Raw genomic sequence first — 7,085 nt, forward strand, 5'->3', positions numbered from 1 at the left:
AGCCACCCGAGACTCCAGATATTCGATCACAACGAAATTTCAGAATCGGTGGGAGGAAGGAGGGAGGGAAATATGGCACGATTGCGTCGGGGGACAAGGAGTCACGCTGGCTTCTTCACTTGTTGACTCGTGGTGCGATCCGGTGCGTGGGACAAAGCGGAAGCAATAAAATTTTAGGTAAAATTTGCAAATTTTTTCGAACAATTTAGTCCGCGGTGCCCATTTTGCACCGTTTGGGAGTAACTTTTTAAAATATTGCAAATATTTAAACATTTTCTACATTATGTTACGATTAGAATGTCTATTTTTGTATTCTAATCTAGGTTTTATGTATAGATATGCAGAAAATTGCAAATGTCGTAAACGTCCCCATTAATCAAAGTCATCCTTATCGTCATACATTGCAATCCTCCATCGTCATCGCCGATCGTCGTCGTCATAGACATCATAATTATTTACCACAGTCGCGATAATCATCACGGTAAATCACCATAGTTATCGGAATCAGATTAATCTTCCACCAGAAATTGGAAATTAATTTCTTACTCTAACCCTCTATATGCAGAATTTTCTACAGACAACTTGGAAAGCATTTGCTTTGATATTTCAGCTTTTGGTATTGCAAACCATCATCAATATTGTTATTAAAATTATTTGGTAAAATGTCGATATATTAACATGTGAATTGGAAGTTCCACGTGGCCATAGAGAGTTAAACTTTGGAAGCTCACTTCTCCAGTCGAACATTATTCAAATAAAACCACCCATCTCCGATTCACGTTATCATTTTAACCCCCTCGAAAAAAAAACCTTCCCATTTTATTTGTTCATCACAAAGGTAACCCCGTCAAGCCGCAGCCAACGACGCGAACGCACTTTGTTCAGGTTGTAATCCCCCCTTCACGTCCAATTCCACTAACTCCTTTCTCCTCGACGGCTAAACTCGTCGGGCTGGTAACAGCCCCGTTTAATTTACCTGGGAAAGAGTCGCGAGCTCTGTTTCATTTACAGGTCCGCTGTAACCGCGTTAATTCCGATCTCGATTACCCATCCCGCTTTACATTCGAGTCCTTTCAACCCTGCGCGCCGTTATCGCACGGGCCATTCATCTTTCCAGGGTATCTAATCAATCGCTAATTAAACGGCGGCGTTGGCCAAGTCTTACTACGCTGTTCGCCCGTTCAACCGTGATTTAACCGATCTCTGCGTATGCATCCTTGGCACTGCGCCTCCCCGTGTCACGCCTACACGCTCTTGGACGACCTAATCTCGTTTATTGACCCGCCACACGGCCGCTGGTATTTTTCCTGATTCTCACCTGCCTTTGCCCGCGTGTCCCACCACGATAACTTCCAAACATTGGGGGGCGGGAATTGTATTCGTAATGTAAGATTCAAAATTGGCGGCCTTGTGATTCCTTCATAATTGGTGCTATTTTTTACAATCTAATTTTTAAAAATTCTTGAGATCTTATAATTCCTCAAAAGTTGAAACAAAGTTCATACAATAGAAAATAAGGGAGATTGTTATAGCATTTAATAAATTTCAACGTTTTACTGTCTACCAAGTTAAATTATATACACGATTTCTGCAACATTGATTCCCAGCCCACAAGTTTAACTTCCTGTCGTGGAGGGGATTAGCCGAATTGCAACGTTTCAATGGACATGATCGCGGGCAGATTAAAAGTCTTGAGCGACTTTAACGTCAGGAGGATTATAAAAGGTTCGACTCACGTTTTCAGTTCTGACCCCTATGGGATCCCAAAATACCCTTTCAACGTAATCCCCGTTAATCTCGCCATCGTGCAAATTCTCCTAATTCGAAGCAACCTTGGCAAGCATTTCACAGAGTACAGCGACTGAAACATACAGATTAGGAACGACGGTGCTATATCGGTGGCTAGCCCAGACTTAACCCAAAGCCGGACACAGACTGTTTAAAATTACAATAATTGGATAATGCGTGGCCAGATTGGGATTATAGGACACTCTCAGGGCGAAGTAGTTTTATAGAAAACTATACTCGCAATGGAATCCAACTTGCCCACTTACATGCAGAAATTAATTCTTTGCATTGTGAAAATGCTAGCTATGATTACTATTATTAAATTATAAAATATGTTTCTGATTTGATTTGCATTCATATATTTATAACTAGTTTAAGTAGAAATATATAGTTGTTACTTTGTTACGTTAGAATTCCTACCTTCTAAGCCCTCAATCTCTATTACAATCGATCTAAGTACGTGACCCAAGTCTCAACCTGATGGTCGCTACAATGTATCTATACGTGAAGTTTAATAGCCATCAAATATCGTCTATTCTCATTTTTTTTTATTAACAGATTATTTAATTTTAAGCGTACTTAAAAATGATAAAGTGTAAGAATTAATTCTATGTCTCTACACACTTTGTTTTTAGAACCACATGTACTCTTCCATGTAGAATATACAACTGAGAGAAAATTAAAAGTTGTACGATTTTTCTTTAGAAATAAATGTTAAATTTACTTTAGATAAAAGAATCAGTTTCTACATTTAATACACACAGTTGGATTATCACTTGCTAGAACACGAGACTCGACGAGCACATATTCCCGATCGATCCTGCAAATAGAGAGGCAGCGAATGCATCAGCTGTTGCGGCACGGTTTCGTCATATGGCGTGGTTATTACGCGACGCGCCACTTAGAAAGTTTGCACGCCGTTGGAAGAACGACAATACTCGGTAAATGGGACATGGGCGAACGAGGAGGTTCGTGAAACACGCGTGGAACATCTGTCCCGCAAAATAGGGCTGAAACCAATTTCGATATCGACACCATGGGCTTCTTCCTTGCGGGAGAAGTTGTGGTTGATCGTTTGCGGTTCTTAGTGCACGCGTGTGGCTGGTTATGGTTGCCTCGCAGCGTCTGCAGTACGTGCAACTGTGCTTCAGTGTTGGGCGTTGAGGTAGGCTGTAAGACGTGCTGCTTAGAAAGGAAGGCAAGGGAAATTTAATTCCTGTTTAACTAATGAGGATTGTCTTGAAGGAGGTCTTGAATTATTATGACATGGCGTGGAAGAATAGAGTTACTCGTTAAGAGATTCGAGGAGGGTGGATTTTTATTGTATATTGATCTGTTTGGATCCTTTTAATGGGGCTTTGCGCCATGCCTCATAAAGGAGGGATGACGGACTGTTAGATCTCGTTACCAAAAAGTAGGTACAATAAGTGGTGGGGATGACTGTGCGGCTCTTAGACAGCAGATCTTATTCAAAGGGTATGGCTTAAGCTTAGAAGACTCAGTAAGCAATTTCTCGGAAGAGACCTCTGTTAACATCTCTCTACTGGAGAATAATGGTATCGATCAAATGAGTCATGTCTACTATTAAATACCTACCACTGTTTACAAGCTAGTTACACCTCTCCCTTCTACAGATCAACCAAACACCACTCGTACCTTGACTCTATAGAATATAAATTCATCCTACATGGATAAGAACTCATTCCCGACCAAGTGCCAAAAAATGCCCAATTTTCAACCCTACCTCAAATCTACCCCTAAATCCAATGTCTCTTCAACGAGATTCGTCCCAAAAAGGGCGATGACCCGATTCGTCCGTCTCATTAGATGTTCTCCGTGAAAGGGACGACGAAAGACATCGTTGGCGTGGGTCAGTAGACAGGACAGGAAGGCCAGCGTGATATTCGATACGAGGGATCGCGTGCACGGGGTGGCCAGTGCCACCCTAACGTGGCACGTGGGGCGCTACCAGGTGTTGCCTAGACGTCGGGTCGATGCCGATCGTTGGCGCATGTGCGACCTCCCTTCCCCCCGTTCCTACCCTCCTGCAACACTCACCAAACCCTCGCGAACCTTTGCGTCCCTCCACCTAGCCGACATTCTCGTTTCTGGCTCCTCCACCCTCGACTTTCCCCCTTTTCTCGTTGAAGGGGCAGATAGGAGTTTGGCCCCTCCGCGTTCGCCCCAACGTGTGCCGTCATCCCCCCTAACCCATCGTCAGCCGTCATCCCCCGCCTAGAACGTCTACCAACACCGACAACGCGTTACCAACAAGTCCGCGTCGCGTATCGGCGACACAGCGTCACCACTATGCAGCCAATCTTCCATAGGAATTACCATCGACCTCCCCCTCGGGAGTTTACACACTCGGCGAGGCCAGGAACGAGGACGGTGCCCGTGGCACCCCAGCCAGCTGTTCCCTCTTCCGTTCCCGATGTCTACATTCGACACGGCGGCCGACCAACGCCACGAGGGCTGTCGCGCGTCCTTGTCCGAGGCAGGTGTTTTCAGGAATTCAAGCCTCGGACGCCGTTTACCTTGGGTAACGGGGATAGGAGTTCGTTTACATTCGCTGGATGCAGAGGTTGGAATTTTAGGGCGCGAGGAGTTTGGAACGGTGGGGAGTTTTGAAGGGAAGGGTGGACGAGGACAGGATAGAAGTTGACAAGAGTTTGGTTTGGAAGCTTCAAATGCTGAAATTGTATAATTGTAGACCTTCAGTGGGAACTCTATGTAGATCACGAGGTACCCATTGGTTTGAAATTTTCGATCCGAGTTCAACAGTTGTCCTTAAATTATAACAAGTGAGATATTCCTATAAGCAAAGTTAATATTTTTCTCTTTTCCAAAAAGGATAGAATTAAAGAATTTATCAAAATCTAGATCGAACCACGTTATACTTCTTCAACTTTAAATTTAATAACCTGAATATTTATATTAGCAAAAAAACTTGAAGAGTTTAGAAATAATCAAGAGAAGCTATACCCTCATCTTGCGATTTATTTCTTTCACTTTTCGTTCGTTGGTTTTAAATAATTATGCTTTCGCTCGTGTTGTAATAGCGACCAGCTGTTCCCTCTTCCGTTCTCGATATCTACATTCGACACGGGCTACGACCACCGCCACGAGGGTTGCGTCGTGCATCCTTGTCCGATCGGTTCGCAGGGGTTCGATAGCCTCTATCCGCTATGGGTCGATTTGAACCGCCTCGATCCGAATTTTGCGGACCAGCTCATGGGACACTGTCGACCGTCCAGTTGAAACTGATCGAAATTTTTGCGATTCGCTGCTCGATCCTCCCAACGAAATTTCCAATGGAAATTTTTCCGATGAAACGGTTCCATGAAGATGTAGAAACCGTTGATAAGCATCTTTCAATGGATACTTTAAATATAACAGGATGCTTCCGCAGTGACTGTCAGATTTAAACAAGCATTTGTACAACGATAAAACTTGAAATGCTGAAGACTATGATGTATAATTCTGGTGATTCCAGTTAATAATTTGACAAGATATTTGAAGATTGAGAAGTTGCAGAGAGGAACTTATGAGACTTGAATCTTGAATATCCTAGAAATTGTTAATTGGAAGCATCCAGCGTCACGTGCCATTATTTTGGCATTTCAAGCTCTATCATAACGCAAGAGCTCATTTAAATGTCGGCGCTCCCATTGGGGAAGTCTCCTCGCAAGTGTGCGAGTGCGGCTTGTGTCCGGGGAAGGAGAGGATCGCTCTTATGGCATACACTCTCGTCGTCGGGACGCAGCGGTGTTGCCAAACGGGACATCCCTTCCTTTCAAGAATTTTCCTATTGATATCTCTTGTCATTATTCTAAAATTTGTTCAAAAATTGAATACCATCGATGTTCCATACATAGGAGACACCATACCAAATTCCATTTTCAATTCAGAGCAGCTCAAAACGCAAAGAATCCAACACTCGCCACCAAAAATTTACAACCCCCAGAACTTCGATCATTCCCATCTCAGGGTCATCTTGAAACTCAAAGAACTCAAAGAACCCAAAGAACCCAACATTAACTTCCATCCATATTTCCTCTACAACCCCCGAAACAATACCCACTTATTTTAAACTAAAAAGCGACCCAAAACGCTAAAATCTCGGTCGTCTCAGGGCCCGACGTCAGGGAAAGCCGTCGAAGCAACTGTTACGCCGTGCCAGAAAACGAGCGTTTGATTCGGTGCCAGCGAACTTTGCCCGCGCCAATGGCGATGCACGCGCGCACACACATCTGCGCGGTTGTGTACGGTGCACGCACACAATCGAAAGGCCTGCAGGAATCGAGAACTGGCATCGGCACCCTCGAGGGGTTGCGCAGCCATCCCTCGCTTCGGCACGAACCATCACCAGCAGCAGCGGCGGCGAGCGACGATGGCGGCAACAGCAGCGCCACCCCACAATGCTGACCCAAGGGGAGCCGCAGCGGAGGGACGACGGGGGTTCCTGGCTCCGCGAAAGTCAGACGGGGATGGTCCGCGGATCGTTCGCGAGCAACGAGGACGCCGGAGAACGTAAGGTGGGGGATAAGCAGCGGAGCAGCAGCGCCACCGACTAAACAGTCGCACCCCGTCGTCGTGATCGTATTCGAGGGCACCCCCTGTCACAGGCGAGAGCCGCGACAGGGAGCGACCGAGAGAGTATCGGACGGACGGACGGACGGACGGACAGACGGATGGACGGACGGACGGTCAGTCAGTCAGTCAGTCGGTCGGTCCACACAGTCAGCCAGCCAGCGAAGTCAGTCGCGTGAGGAACGTTACGTGGTGGAGGATCGAAGAAACGAGCGAGCAGACCACGAGCAACCGCGTCCGAAAAGGAAGAGAAAGGCGACGATACGAGACAGTTAGTAGCCCCTCCAGCAGTAGTAGAGTAGTTTCTAGTAGTAGTCGAGCGTGCGGGGTAATAATCACGAGGGGCGAGGCCGGAAAAGTCGAGGAGGTGTCTCTATCGCGCGAACAGGCTGGCATGGTGGTGGTGCATCCTACGAAGGAGCTGCCCTCGCCGTGCCGATGACGAGGCTGCAGATCACGCCCCAACGTGAGCAAGGAAGGACGAAGAGGAAGCCGCGGCAGGCACCGTCCACGGACACCCTGATCGTCAGGGAGGTGAACAGGCTACAGATACGCACGGCGCTGCTGGGCGACGGACGGCGGCGACGGAGACGACGGCGTCGCGTGATCGCGTACGACGTCGTCGACGGCTGGCGGAACGGGCAACTCGGGGGCCACACCGGCGACAGTGGTGCCGGCGGCGGTCTAGGCGTCGCGGTAGTCAA

The sequence above is a fragment of the Hylaeus anthracinus genome, unplaced genomic scaffold (assembly GCF_026225885.1).
Source record: "Hylaeus anthracinus isolate JK02 unplaced genomic scaffold, UHH_iyHylAnth1.0_haploid 4, whole genome shotgun sequence".
Taxonomy (NCBI): Eukaryota; Metazoa; Arthropoda; class Insecta; order Hymenoptera; family Colletidae; genus Hylaeus; species Hylaeus anthracinus.